General features: G+C 40.4%; 1 long non-coding RNA gene across 1 annotated transcript; it reads right to left on the reverse strand.

Annotated features, from left to right (window-relative positions):
- Window positions 1–305: 305 nt before the first annotated feature.
- On the reverse strand, window positions 306–2,154 carry LOC139789290 (uncharacterized). The gene is made up of 4 exons (XR_011723129.1): window positions 2,132–2,154; window positions 1,975–2,057; window positions 1,368–1,537; window positions 306–604 (listed from the first exon to the last, which is right to left on the reverse strand). It is a non-coding gene; the product is annotated as an uncharacterized lncRNA (long non-coding RNA).
- Between the last annotated feature and the right edge of the window lie 13,436 nt (window positions 2,155–15,590).

Below are 15,590 nucleotides of genomic sequence, written 5' to 3' on the forward strand. Positions count from 1 at the left end.
TATCCATTTTTAATATTACCTTATAAGGAAAAAAATGACCACCAATAATAGGTTCCCTAAATTTAAAAAATAATATCTTAAAAAAAAAAAGAAAAAAGAGCATTACATTCTGCACACTGCTCTCAAAGGATGCCATGGACATATGGATGACCAGTCTTCTCCCCTCTTTAAAAAAAACCAAAAATTTACAGTGTACATAAAAGCAGGGTGTTCACAGGAGTTACAGAAAAAAACAATTTACCCCCAACAATGAACAAAAATAAAATCCATTCTCTGCTGCTGTTTCAAAATTTCAGTTAGTCTTGTGCAGCCTTTCCTTTCCCCACATACTTGTAATGAACTAAAAACATTACATCTGGTGAACAGTAGATTCCACTACACCTCAAATGCAGAACACCTATGAAGCAGAGGAATGTTGGCTTTTAAACAGAAGCAGATATTAAAAAACAAAAAACCTCCCCCAAAAAAACACCACAAAAAAGGTGCAGGACTCCTTCAGTTCTTCACTAGTCTTAGAAAAACTTTCCAGAATACTGCTTCACACTATAAAAAAGAAAAAATAATCTTGCGTTAGAATCCTTCAACATCTGCATACTGCTTCACACTATAAAAGAAAAAGAAAAAAGCATGTATTAGAATGATTGTTCATACATCTTGTATCAATACTTACAATGGCATTCTTAAAGATTAAACTACAAATTCCCATAAAATACTAATTTAAAAGTAAATATTAAAATGTTTACAGCTAATAATTATAGGCATAAATTACTTTAAGCACGTTTAATTATTAGTAATCTAAAGCCAAACATTCAAGTTAAACATTAACAAATGCTACCTGGAGCAAAACTAAGCAAACTTAAGTCTGAAACTGTTAATATTTGGCAGAAAAGACAATAATCCCAGTAAGGTGTGAAATGCTGCATAAGAGCACCAATTGATTTCAATTTGTCCTGTAGAGGCATGATCTGTGCCATATGGCAGACTGTGATTTGTTGTCAGTTAAGTTATCTAAAAACAACAAAATCACTAGTCTTCCACACAGAACTAGACCAACATCCACTGAAATCTTCTATGTTTTCTAAAGGTTCTATGTAATTTATTACAAGTAGATTTTTTGCAGCAATTTTCACTAGAGAAATGAGAGGACTGCTTGGTTAAAGTGTCTCTCAAAACTAATTTTTTTGGAAAAAATCTTCATTTTTGTTAGAATAGCAAAAAGAGAATCAAGGCAAAACTACCATTGGAGAAGTTCAATAGCCAATCCTGTCTTCTAAAAACTATATTGCAGATAAGAGCAGCTTTAGAATGCAGTAGTAGTAAAGTCAGTTTAAAATTGATAGTAAGGACAGCATTAAGCTTCAACTTGCCTGTTCTGCAGTAAATACTGAGCATTTTGTATTTGGTCCTGTGTTCCTGTAATAGTTATTATTCTATCTTCTGAGCCTTCTAGTGGTTCATCGATTTTGATTGAAGCTCCTGACTCATGCCGTATTTGTTTGATTCTCTGACCACCCTTTCCAATAATAGAACCTGCCAACTAGGGAAGAATAAAATTATTTCTTGATAATTTTCTCTGCAAAAATATAGCACTCTTCAAGTAGGTTCCATCAACTTTTAAAACTAAGTTGCAATGGAAGCTTACTTTTTTATAGCCTAAAAATATCTATCCTCTGCAAGTTTTAAACACCAGTAGGATGAAATTGGAAAAAACAGATGCTTGTTTGTAAAAAAGTTACCTAGTCCATTTTTACTACTGAATATTAATTAATTAAAATAAGTCCGGTGCATCTCTAAAGTGAAGATACAATTAACATACTTAAGAATAAACTTTGTGACTTAAAAATACTTGCTTTATATTAAAAGTACTTGCCAAGCATCCCACATACTTTTGATTTACTTACATAGTCTGAGAAAAGGCTGTGGCTTTCTATTTATTTATTTAATAGAAGTAGAGAACATGCCAGATTCACTTACATCTTTGGGAATTGTTACTTGTGTTGTGATGATGGGTCCACCAAGATCTCCATATGAACCACGACCCCCTGTGTAAGAATAGTCTGATTTAAACACATGCATCAAGCCTCTTACTGACTAAATGAAGTGCATGTCAAAGTTATCCATAAAAACTTACCATATCCAGAGCCGCCTTCAAACTATAAAAAAAAAAGAAAAACCTTTAAATAGCAAATAGCCAAGATTTATTAATATGCTTTAATTTCAAATATCATACCGTTAAATTTGACCCTATTTTATGCAAAAATCCTAACTCAAACTTAATCTAAGTGTCATTAAAGGCAAACTGGGGGGAAAGGCCAAGCAGAAAAAAAAAAAAGGGAGAGGAAGGACTATCTCATGAAAACATCCTGGCTTGCTGTGTTAATAAGTCAAAGATCCAGCCATGCCAGTTGACCAAGCAACCTTATCAATTCAGCTAGTAAGTAGCTCCTGATGCTGATCTACTCTTGACCCTTGGACTAAACTAACATTTAAATCAAAAGATGAGAGTTCATTCAGCCTTATTGCTACTACCTATGCAGCTCAGGAGAAACCTGAGTCTTAGTTTGGTACAAGACATTTACCTGGTATCTGTCAACCCTCCTACTCCATCTGTATCTTGAGGGAAAACCAAGTGAACTCTAACTTTATAATTGGTCTCTCCATTCAGACTATGCTACAGTCCTTTGTATCCTAGAATGGACAATTATGACACTAATTAATGCTGTTCTGCTAAAACCACCTTATACCAAATCCAAATTGCTGCAATGCAGCACTCATGACTGCTTTTATTTTCACAAGTTAGACTGGTACTTGATATCAAGTACTTAATTTGATACAATGCCTTCTAAATGCACAAACACCTATTTTAATATCTTCGTGTAGAAGCAGAGAATAGACACGCACACTTCTCTAGAATTAAACTTATATCACTGAACTATACAAACACAGGAATTTGTATAAAAGTTACATGCTTGCAGAAGTTGTAATGCAACAACTTTTTCCAAAAAACATTTGCCTGCTAGCTTTTTGGAGCCACAAACCAGAATCTATTCAGAAAAAAAAAGCATTGTTCAGCTGATCATCTGTTTCTAAGCAACCTGTGCTGTGTAATCACATAGCTTAGCAATACAAATTATAAAACAACATAATGGAACGTATAGTGGATTGAAAAATACAAAAGAATGAAGGACACTGCTTACAACTTAATTCAAAAGGTTGATCAGAGCTGCATATTCCACACACATTTTCTTCCACTTATTTCTGCTGATATTTTTCATAGGGAATCCCTTTTTGGGGCTAACTTGTTTTAACAAACAATTCTTTTGACCCTTTCTGCTGCTTCTCCTCCCCAGACAACAAAAAAAGCAAATGAATTTGACAGCAGATAAGTAACTATAACTGCAGCATTTATGTAAACTAGGAACTAACATTTAATATTTGGTGGCACTTTGCCATCATCTAGACAGCATAAACCCTTGCTGACATCCTTTGAAGTTTCCTTCCGAAATGCTCTAAGACCAAGAAGTTTGATAAACATAAAAGAAATTGAATTATTTCAAATATACATATAGGTAATGCATAATAGTTTATCCACAAATATAAGTAAATAATTATTTCAACATTCCTTGTTTGAAACAGGAAAAACACACATGATGACATTATCATAAAACATACTCCTAAACAGATGCACCTACAGGGTGCTGAAAAGCAAGAGTTACAGTGAAAGTTACAACTCTGAACACAAAAATAGGGCACACAAAAGCGGTAATACAACAGAATCTTTTGGCTGTGCTGTTGCGTACACAGTTTCAGGAATTTCTCAATAAGTGCAAGCTGCCACTGACTACATTCAGTCTCAAAAAACTCCAATTATCACTTAACCAATTCAAATTATTTTCTCAGAAATTAACTATTAAACCAGTCAAATAAAAGTATGAGCATACTCACCAGCTCTGGTGGCTGCATGTCCTCACAAGCATCCACATGACACTGCATCATCTTCCACACACAACATGAGGAAAAAATGAAATTAATCCAAATTGAGCCCGTGCCATGGAGGCTTATATGTTAACTTGACAAGCAAATGCGTACATACCAATACAAAAACAGTTTTCTGCATTAACTACTACAAAAACTCAATTACATGATAAAATTACAGACCAGTTATAAGATGCACTCCCTTTTACTTTCACTGCAAGGGAAATGAAGTGGTCATACTTGTTCCTTGTTTCTGTGGTAGAAACAGATTTTCCTCTTATAAAGAATGTCAGACAGGTAAATGGAAAGCAAACCTTGAACAGTTTATTTAAACACCTTTGAGTACTAAAACTGTACTGTATACTACAAGATGTTACTCTCAGATACCAAAACCTTCTATTTCGCTCATGCATAAAATAACCCCAGGAAAAGGCATTTAATAAAATAAGTAAGTGTCATTGATATATATGCATGTGTAGTGAAATGACGCAACCAGGTGCCACTAATTGCCAGGTAGTGGGCATGACCTTGTGTTAAGCCCACCTGTGCCTGATTAGGGCACCTTTTATTGGTGAGATCTTACAAATGCAGAGTAGAGTGCAATTTAGCAACTAACATCTATTTTCAGTCAAAATCAAATCCCTTTGAGATACACATTGGACTTCCTATCCTTCTGCATCATCCACCAAGTGGACCCAAGTCTCTGAGCAAAAGCAATGCCATGAATAGGTATACCTTTACCCAAGGCAGGAATAACCCAGACATGTTTTTAATGTGCACTACAGGGACTACATCCCCTTCTAAAAGTTTTGATTGGGCAGGGTCAGATTGATTTGCACATCATCTAGTGCTAACTAACCAAATGACTTTTACTAAATTTGTATACCAGTGTTTGAAAGTTCCACTACCCATTTCTCTGGGTACCCCATTTCTCTTGGTACTACCCATTTCTAGTGTAGTTTTTAGTAGTCCACTGTATCATTCAAGTTTTCTGGAGGCTGGCAGGGATGTGATATACCCTCTGTGAGGTTCCAGTCAGGCTTTGCCTCAAACGACAATTGGCAACTGGAAGCATTACCCCCCCCTCCTCCAACAAACGACATACAATAGGGGAGGGGGGAAAAGAGAGAAATAATTGTTTCCTGGAGATCAGCATAGGACTGGTCTACCACCCCAGGCTGCAAAATCCTGCAGTATGATATTCTTCTCTCTCTCTCTCTCTCTCTCTCTGTAACAAGCGGGATGAATGATGCATTTGTATCAAGCAGTCTGAAGGCCCTGAGAAGAGATGGGAGTTGAGGCCATAAAGCTTGAGAAGAGACAGCCCAAGAAGAGATAAGAGGGAAATCATAAAGTTTGAGGAAAAACAGCTCCTTGACAGGCCCAGATTGGATACTGTTAATTAGGAGAGCCAATTAGGGGAAAACACCTAGCCAAAAACTGTTAATTCTGTTGACACAGCAGATGGCAAAACTACAAGGGAGGCGACTTCTTTCCAGGCCAAGTCAGGATGAACAATGGTTGGCTAACGGCTGTAGTGCAGCAAGAAATGGATAGCATAAAAGGAAGAGAGACTCTAAAGAGACTCTAACCCCTTGCCCTCTCCTAGGATGGGAGCACCACCCCCCCCCCCCTTCCTCTCTTCCACAAGATCAGTGGGATGATGTTGGGTCATGACTTTCCTATGCTTTCTCTTTCTCTCTCTTTCTCTTTCTCTCCCTCTACCTTTGAGTGGTTCTCTTTCTTTCTTTCTTTCTTTCTGTCTGTCTTTCTTTCTTTCTTTCTTTCTTTCTTTCTTTCTTTCTTTCTTTCTTTCTTTCTTTTTCTTTCTTTCTTTCTTTCTTTCTTTCTTTCTTTCTTTCTTTCTTTCTTTCTTTCTTTCTTTCTTTCTGTCTGTCTGTCTTTCTGTCTTTCTTTGTCTTTCTGTCTTTCTGTCTTTCGTTTGTCTGTCTGTCTTTCTTTCATCTGTCTTTCTTTTGTCTGTCTTTTGTCTGCCTTTTGTCTTTCTTTCTTTCTGTCTTTCTTTCTGTCTTTCTGTTTGTCTTTGTCTGTCTTTCTGTCTTTCTGTCTGTCTTTCTGTCTTTCTTTCTGTCTTCTGTCTCTTTCTATATGATTAGGCTAACAACTATAGTTTTAATTCCTACCAGTTCTGTCTGTGTTCAATAAAAGCGTGTAGTTACACCTGATACTGTGTTATCTTTACTTTGTCCTTGTGGGATCCAACAGGAATCTCCACATTTCCAGCCTTTGGAAAGTGACACCCACTCAATGCCATGTTCTTTGGTCCAAGTATCTATGAGATTGTTTCAGAAATTAGTCCCATTGTCTGATTCAGTTTTTTCTGAGATTCCATGCTGCCACAAAACTTGCTTTTCAAGACCCAGAATAGTGTTCCAGGTAGTGGTATAAGGCACAGCATATGTTTCCAACCGTCTAGTGGTTGCTTCCACCACTGTGAGCACATAGCACTTGCTGTGCTGGGTTTGTGGAAGTGTGATATAATCAATCTGCAAGGTCTCCCCAAATTTATATTTTAACCACTGTCCTCCATGCCAAAGAGGTTTTAACCATTTGGATTGCTTGATCACAGTGCATATTTCACATTCATGCATAACCTGTGCAATAGTGTCCATGGTTAAGTCCACCTCTCAATCATGAGCCCATCTATATGTTGCATCCCTTTCTTGATGGCCTGAGGTGTCATGGGCTGAGCAAGACATAAATTTTTCACCCTTATGTTGCCAATCCAGATCCACCTGAGCCCCATTATTCTTAGCAGCCTGATACACCTGTTGGTTGTTTTGATGTTCTTCAGTTGCTTGACTATTTGGTACGTGAGCATCTATGTGACATACTTTCACAACCAGACTCTAACCAAGCAGGAATATCTTGCAGGAATATTCAGTAGCCCAGATGGGTTTACCTCTGGACTGCTGTATACTTGTATTGTGTTGTTTGCATCAGTGGTCTGGTGTGGTAATCTGTCCTAAGGAACAGTGATATTTGTATTGTGTTGTTTAAAGTTTGTGCTGCCTTGGTTGTGTCATTATAATTAGTATTATAAAATGCCGACAATACCTAAATCAACTCCATTAGGATGTATTTTAGATCATTGGAAAGAGGGGCGGTTTGGGCAATCAATGCAAAAAGGAAAATTAATAGATTATTGTAATGTTTGGTGGCCTCAATATAAATTAGAAGACCAAGTCCAGTGGCCAGAAAATGGGTCACTCGACTATAATACTATTATACAATTGATGCTGTATTGCCGGCGTGAGAACAAGTGGGATGAAGTACCATATGTAGATTTGTTCCTTTATTTGAGAAATAAGGATGAATGGAAAAAGGCATGCGGATTGATGGTTGTCAGTGTAAACTCGGACAAGCAATGTGAAGGGTGTGTAACAGAAAAGAAATATATGCGGTGTGCAACTGTGGAAAATGCAGCTCAGCATTCGGAGAATGATGATTTTGAACTATTAATATCCCTGGTAGCTCCATCTGCCCCTCCGGCCCCAAGAAATATAGAAAAAGGAAGAAGGAAAGATGAAGATGAGGGTGATTATGAGGAAAGGCAGGAATATCCTGATACCCCAGTCTCTCATAGAACACGTCAGCGAGATATTCAGGGAGGGGAGGCACAGTACCAGGCATCTGGTGCATTATTGGCGCCTCTCCGACAGGGGGTTGGGGCAGAGGGGCCAGTATATGTTAAAGTACCTTTTTCACCAGGAGACTTAATGCTTTGGAAGCAATCAGCAGGAGTCTATAGGGAAAACCCGAGTAAAGTGGCACGTGTAGTGAAAATGATTTTGAAAACTCAGAATCCAGACTGGGATGACATTCAGGTGTTATTAGATACCCTAATGGATTCTACTGAAAAGGAGATGGTGTTAAGGACTGCGTGTGATCGAGTTAGGGAGGATATCAGGCAGGGGGTGGTAACTGGGACTGTAGATCTGAATTTCCCTATAGAAGACCCTATGTGAGATTATAATACTCCAGTAGGAATGCGGAGTCTAAGGAGATACCAGGATTGGATAGTAATCGGAGTGCAGAATGCCATGCCTAAGACAATAAACTGGTCAAAGTTATATAATGTCAGGCAGGAAAAGGCAGAATCCCCGTCTGCATTTTTAGAACGTTTGAAGGAAACAGCCCGGAAATATACTGATCTTGATATAGAAACAGAGCAGGCTAAGATACAGTTGGCCTTGATTTTCCTAGGACAGTCACAAGAGGACATAAGGAAGAAGCTGCAGAAGCTAGAGGGTGCAGAATTGCATGACTTGGATAGATTGCTGGAAGTAGCTTGGAAAGTTTATAATAATCGTGAGAAGGAATATGTTCAGAAACAACAGCGGAATCTGTTAGCAGTGATACAAGGCAGGGACCAAAATACCTTTAAGAATCAGAATAGGGGAAGAGGAATGATGTGCGGCCAGGGAAGAGGATTCAGATCAGTGCCCGGTGATTTGAGAGCTAGGTTCAGTAAGTTGGGCTGGAATCAGTGCTCTTATTGCAGACAGGAAGGACATTGGAAAAATGAATGTCCACAAAGGGGACAAACCTTACAGTCTGGGGCCCCGATTGGAAATACTGATGTGGCTAGAATGCTGGCCTTGGGAGAATATGGGAATCAGAGTTGACTAGGATCAGGTGAGCCCTTAGTAAAAGTAAGGCTCGAAGGGGAGGAAGTACAATTTTTAGTAGATACAGGTGCGACATATTCAGTTCTAAACGACTTGTATGGAAAAATAGGGGATAAGACAACTACAGTGGTGGGAGCCACAGGGAAAGAAGTACAGCCGTTCATGCGACCCCTGGAATTACGATTTGGGGGAAAAGAATTGACACATGAATTTCTATATGTGCCAGATTGTCCAGTCTCTTTGTTGGGCCGAGACTTATTGTCGAAATTGGATGCTAAGATTACATTTGAAAATGGAGAATTAATGATGCAAGTTCCAGAATCAAAGACAGGACACATTTTAGTACTAAAAGAAAATCCAAAGGTTCCAATACCTAAGGAAGTAGAGGAAGCGGTGATTACCACCGTCTGGGAAACTGACGTACCAGGGAAATCTAAATTGGCTTCACCAATAGTAGTAGAACTAAAGGAGGGGGCAAAACCAATACGGGTGAAACAATATCCAATAAAGTTAGAAGCTCGATATGGGATAGTAAAAATTATTGAAAAATTTTTGAAATTTGGGATACTAGAAGAATGTGAGTCAGAATATAATACCCCAATTTTTCCAGTAAAGAAATGAAATGGAGAATATAGAATGGTGCAAGATTTAAGGGCAATAAATAATATTACAAAGGATGTGCATCCAGTGGTAGCCAACCCATACACATTGTTAACATCTGTGAAAGAAAAGTATAAATGGTTTACAGTGATTGATTTAAAAGATGCCTTCTTCTGCATTCCTCTTGACAAAACCAGTAGGAATCTTTTTGCTTTCGAGTGGGAAAATCCACACAACGGATGAAAAATGCAGCTGACATGGACCAGGCTCCCAGAAGGATTTAAGAATAGTCCGACACTATTTGGAAATCAACTAGCAAAAGAGCTGGAATCCTGGACGACGCAAGGAAAAATTAAGGTACAAAGATCGCAGTATCTTTTATTACAATATGTAGATGATATCCTTATTGCTACAGAACAAGAATCACTATGCTTACAAGTGACCATTGAAATACTGAATCAATTGGGTCTGAATGGGTACAAAGTTTCAAAGGAAAAGGCACAGATTGCATGTACAACTGTACTATACCTAGGGTGCGAAATAACCCAGGGAAAGAGAAGACTGGGAATGGATCGAATTAGAACAATCTGTGCAATTCCCGAACCCCAGAATTTACATGAATTACGAACATTCCTAGGAATGACAGGCTGGTGTATGCTGTGGATATTGGACTATGGGTTAATAGCTAAACCTCTGTATGAGGCACAGAAGTCACCAACCTTTATTTGGGAAGGACCCCAACAAAGAGCCTTTAAGGAACTGAAAAAGGCCTTAACCACAGCACCAGCGTTAGGCCTACCAGATTTAACTAAGGATTTTCAGTTGTTTGTACATGAGCGACAACGATTGGCGCTGGGAGTCCTAACACAGAAACTAGGAAGTTGGAAAAGGCCAGTAGGGTATTTTTCCAAACAACTGGACCCAGTCAGTGCCGGCTGGCCTTCATGTTTACGAGCAGTAGCAGCAACAGTGACTTTGATACAAGAAGCTAGAAAACTGACTCTGGGAAAACAGATTGAGGTATACGTACCCCATATGGTACTAACGGTCTTAGAACAAAAAGGGGGCATTGGCTTTCCCGTAGCAGGCTAATGAAGTACCAGGCTATCCTTACAGAACAAGATGATGTAAGCTTGAATACAACTAATTTATTGAACCCAGCAGCCTTTTTAAGTACAGTTACAGAAGATAGACCCCTGGAACACGATTGTGTGGAGGTTATTGAACATACCTATGCGACAAGAACGGACTTGAAAGATATCCCCCTTGAACAACCTGATCAAGAACTTTTTACTGATGGGAGCAGTTTTGTGGAAAGTAGAGGCAAAGGCTCTTTCTCCAGGAACTTCAGCCCAGCGAGCAGAAATAATAGCTCTTACAAGAGCCCTGGAATTAAGTAAAGATAAGCGAGTAAATATCTGGACAGACTCAAAATATGCATTTGGGGTTGTACACATTCATGAGGCTTTGTGGAAGGAACATGGACTGTTATCCTCACAAGGTACTAATATAAAATATCAAACCGAAATATTAAACTTAATTACTGCTGTACAATTACCTGAACAGGTAGCAATCATGCATTGTAAAGCGCATCAAGGAGGCAATTCTAAGGAGGCCGAGGGAAATACTCTGGCAGATCGCACCGCTCATCACATTGCCAAACAGGTATCAACTGCAATGGCTCTGATACCCACGAAGCCCTTTACAAAATTATCTTACCCAGAAACCAAAGTACTCGGAAGAAGATAAGAAATTAGCAGAGTTACTGAAAGCTCAATTGAATCCGGAAGGATGGCATACAACTGCAGCTGGACAAACAGTTGTGCCCCCTTCCATTATGAGAGCAATTTTACAAACAGAACATCAGAAATGTCACTGGGGAGCAGAAGCCTTGGTAACCTACCTAAAGCAAAGAATAATCTCGACACAGATGTTAACAATGGCAAAATCCATAAATTCAAAATGTGAAATTTGTCTAAAGAATAATCCAGTAGTCAGAAGAAGGATGGAAATGGGACATATCAAAGTAGGTACTGAGCCAGGTGATTATTGGCAAATTCATTTTGTGGAGCTGCCAAAGGCTCAAGGATACAGATACTTGTTCGTTGGGGTTGACACCTTTTCTGGTTGGCCCGAAGCCTTTCCCTGTCGCACCAACCAAGCTAAGGAAACTATAAAATGGTTATTAAGGGAAATTATTCCTAGGTTTTGAGTCCCCTTAGGCATGTCGTCAGATAAGGGACCGCACTTTGTGGCTACTATTGTTCAAGAAATAAGTAAAATATTGGGGATCTCTTGGAATCTCCATACACCATGGAGATTCTACCTGTCTAGTGGACAGGTAGAAAAGATGAATCAAACTATCAAAAGACAAATCAGTAAAATATGTCAGGAAGCTAAGATTAAATGGCCACAAGCTTTGCCAATAGCACTGTTGAGAATAAGAATTAAACCTAGAGGTGGAGTAGGGTTAAGCCCTTATGAGATCCTTTTCGGAAGGCCATATGAGTCACCGCGACCAAATTTGAGTTTACATGTCAAAGGAAGTCAAGATATATATAATTATGTATTATCTCTCAGTAGAACACTGACACGACTGTGGGGTGTACTGATCTGGAATCATCCGTTGGCACTAGAGAATCCAGTACATGACATAGACCAGGTTTACGTCCGGGACTGGAATGAGGAACCACTAAAAGAACGGTGGAATGGGCCGCACCTAGTGCTACTAACAACTTTTACTGCAGTTAAAGTGAAAGGAATAGATTCCTGGATCCATTATACCAGAGTGAAGAAAGCCCCAAAGAATTGGGAGGTGAAAGTATTAGGACCAACGAGATTAAGTCTGAAAAACAAGTGAAGTGTCATACATGGCTTACGGTATTTTAATCATATTTTGGCTCTCAAGGTTTATTTTGATTAACTCATGTGTGGAGATGCCTTGTAAAAGAGAAATGAAAATTTATAATGTTGGTGAAAATGCCGCTCTGTCTTGCAGATTCAGGGGTAGTATTCCGATATACGCAAGGTCAATTCGGGTACTTTGGGAAAAGGCACCAGAAACTACTAAAGGAGCCAGATTTGGGTGGTACCCCTGGTTCCCGGGGCCTCGAATAAAGCACCACATATAACCTCTCCCAAGTGGTTATGTGTTTGTCTCCATGCTAACACAGTGATCTCAGAGGTCCTTTCCAACCACAACTATTCTGTGATTCTGTGAAAAAATCAATTTAATTTATCATTAATCAAATCAAAACAAGGCAAAGAGAAAACAAAAACTAGACCTTAAATACTTTATCCCACCCCTTCCTTCTTCCCGAACCCAAATTACTTTGTTCTCGATATCTCTACCTCTACCTCCACAGCGGCACAGGGGAACAGGAAGTGTGGTTTACAGTCCAGACATCACAGGTTGTTTTCTGCTGCTCCTTCCTCCTCAAGGAGAAGAATTCTTCACAGTCTTCCCCTACTCCATTGTGGGGTGTCTCCCATGGGACAAAGTCCTTCATGAACCCCTCCAATGCGAGTCCCTCCCACAAGGCACAATCCCTCAGGAGCAAACTGCTCCAGTGTGGGCGGCCCACAGAGCAATGGACTACTTTGGGAACAGTCCCCTCCATGGCTGCAGGTCCACAACATCTGCTCAACCGTGATCTTCCCCAGGCTGCAGGTCCACAGCTGCTCCAATGGGACTCCTCACAGGCAGCAGTGTAAGGGACTGGATGGAGGAACCCCCTCCACCGGACCCTCGGACCTGCAGGGAGTGGGTGCCAGGTAACCTTTGCAAACAACCACTCCCCCAACAAATCCTCATTAGCATTTTCAAAGGGATTGCTGGAGAGGAAAGAGACAGAACAGGGTCTGCATATGGCCTAGGGCCTGTCTATGATAGAGATAAGGATTAGGGAATTAAGTGGGCTTGGTCGTTCAATCTGATATGTCTCAACCATGCTTACTAAGTGAAACAGGCCTATAAAATGAGGGGCTGCATTGGTGGGCTTTGGGAGTTTCACTGACACCAACCCAGGGATAAAGCACTGGAAGGAAGAGGGGCACAAGAAAGCTAGTAAATATTCAAGGATCACTTCCTCCAAGCTCAGGAATGATGCACCCCAACAAAGAGTAAATCAGACAAAAGTGCCAGAAGGACCTGCATAGATGAACAATGAGCTCCTGGAGCAATTCAGACATAAAAGGGAAGCCTACACAGCGTGGAAGCAAGGACAGGTAGCCTGGGAGAAATACCAAGAAATTATCCAAGCAGCCAGGGATCAGGTTAAGAAAGCTAAAGGTTAAGAAAGCTAAAGCCTTCATAAAATCAAATATGTCCAAGGGAAACAAGAAAAGCTTCTATAGGTATGTTGGTAATAAAAGGGACTAGGGAAAATGTGGGTCCTCTCTGGAAGGAAACGGGACACCTGGTTACCTGGGATTTTTACATTTTTTGCCTCATCCTTCAATGGTAAGTGCTCAAGCCACACTACCAAAGTCACAGAAGGCAAAGGCAGGGACTGGAAGAACGAAGATGCAGGGGCAGATAAGATTTGAGACCATCTGAGGAACATGAAAGTGCGGAAGTCCATGGGACCTGATGAGATCCATTTGCAGCTCCTGAGGGAACTGGCAAATTGCGTTGCTAAGACAGTATCCATCATACCTGAAAAGTTGTGGCAGTCTGGTGACTTTTCCACTGACTAGAAAAGGGGAAACATAACACCAAATTTCAAAAGGAGAAAAAAAGAAGACCCAGTGTCACGGTTTAAGACTGGCCCGGCAATTAAACCGAGTAACAGACGCTCTCTATTAATCTCTCTCTCCTCCCTGATAAGAAAGGAGAGAGAATAAGGGAGAGAGACTTATGGGTTGGAAACTAAACTACACAACTTTAATGAAACAGTAATGATAAATAGGAAAAATTACTAAATATATACAAATATACAAGAAAATGGATACCACATTCCTCCCCCCTTTCCCCCAATAGCTCTCACGTCACCACCGAGGCTGCAGGGCAGCCCTGGGAAAGTCCAGGCTGGACTCCTGGAGTCGGCAGCAGTTGGGAACTGGAGGCAGGAACACACAGATAAGGGCTGGCACGGATCAGGACCACAGGCAGGCAGACGGACGGGATCCTTCCAGGATGCCGGGGTGAAGGAAAGGGAAGCAGGAAAGGCAGGAAGGGCAGGCAGTCGGAAGCTGGAAGCAGGAAATCGATGGCTTGGCCCTCGTGATCCCTCAAATTTATACTGAGGATGACGTATATGGGATGGAATACTCTGTTTGGTCAGTTCTGGCATCTATCTTGTCCGTTCCTCCCCAAAGGAGGGATGCAGGTGGGACCTCTTTATGTTTTCCTCAGAGCTGAGCAGTGTCCTTGGCTCTGCATACCAGTCTCTAGCAGTAACTATAAACATGGAGTGTTATCAGTCCTAGAAACACACACTGTCTGAGAAACTTGCTGTTAATTTCAGCAAGTGCAACTACTTACAAGAGACTTAGCTAAAAGCAAAAGTACAAGACAGAAAATCACCTTTATCCTGGCCCAAACCAGGACAAGTTAACAGGAAGTGAACACATGCATATCAAAAGGGAGGGAATGTTGCAAGATTATCTGCTGTATTTGTTTAGGGTTTTCTCATCCCTTCATAGGTACATGAACCAGCAAAATCCTCTGCCTTTGGATTCACCCATGCAACACGTCCAACCAGGACACTCAGTTTACATCTAAACCTGGAAGGATGAGCCATTGAAAGAGGTGTGGAAGGGACCCTGTACTGTTTTTCTGACCACTTAACAAACATTAACAAATGAAGTTAAATCCAGTTGGCAGCCTATCATGGTTTAACACTAGGCTGGCAATTAAATGAATGACAGATGCTCTCTATTAATCCCCCTCCCTGATAGAGAAAAGAGCATAATGCTTGTCCCAATTTTTAAAGGCTCCACCATCCATTGCCTTTAGGGTAATTTTTAACAGTCCATTGTACCTTTCAATTTTTCTTGAGTCTGGTGCATGATAGGGGATATGGCATACCCACTTGTTCTGGGTTGATGCGTTTTTTTAGTAGCAGGGAAGGGGTCCTCCAGGAGGGTGGCTCATGTAAGTAGCTTCTGAATAGCTCTTCCTGGCTCCAAGATGTCTGGCCCCACCTCAGGCCATCTGTGAACACAAAAAATGTTTGCCTCTGCAATTAACATATTCAAGAAGGGGAAACACCTGTTGAATAAGAGCAAGGCAGGGGAGAGGGGGAGGTGAGAGAGAACACCACCAGAAGAGAGACCAAAACCAGGATTCCTCACAGTCTTCCCCTACTCCATTGTGGGGTCCCTCCCACGGGAGAAAGTCCTTCACAACCCCCTCCAATA

The sequence above is a fragment of the Heliangelus exortis genome, chromosome W (genome assembly GCF_036169615.1).
Source record: "Heliangelus exortis chromosome W, bHelExo1.hap1, whole genome shotgun sequence".
Taxonomy (NCBI): domain Eukaryota; kingdom Metazoa; phylum Chordata; class Aves; order Apodiformes; family Trochilidae; genus Heliangelus; species Heliangelus exortis.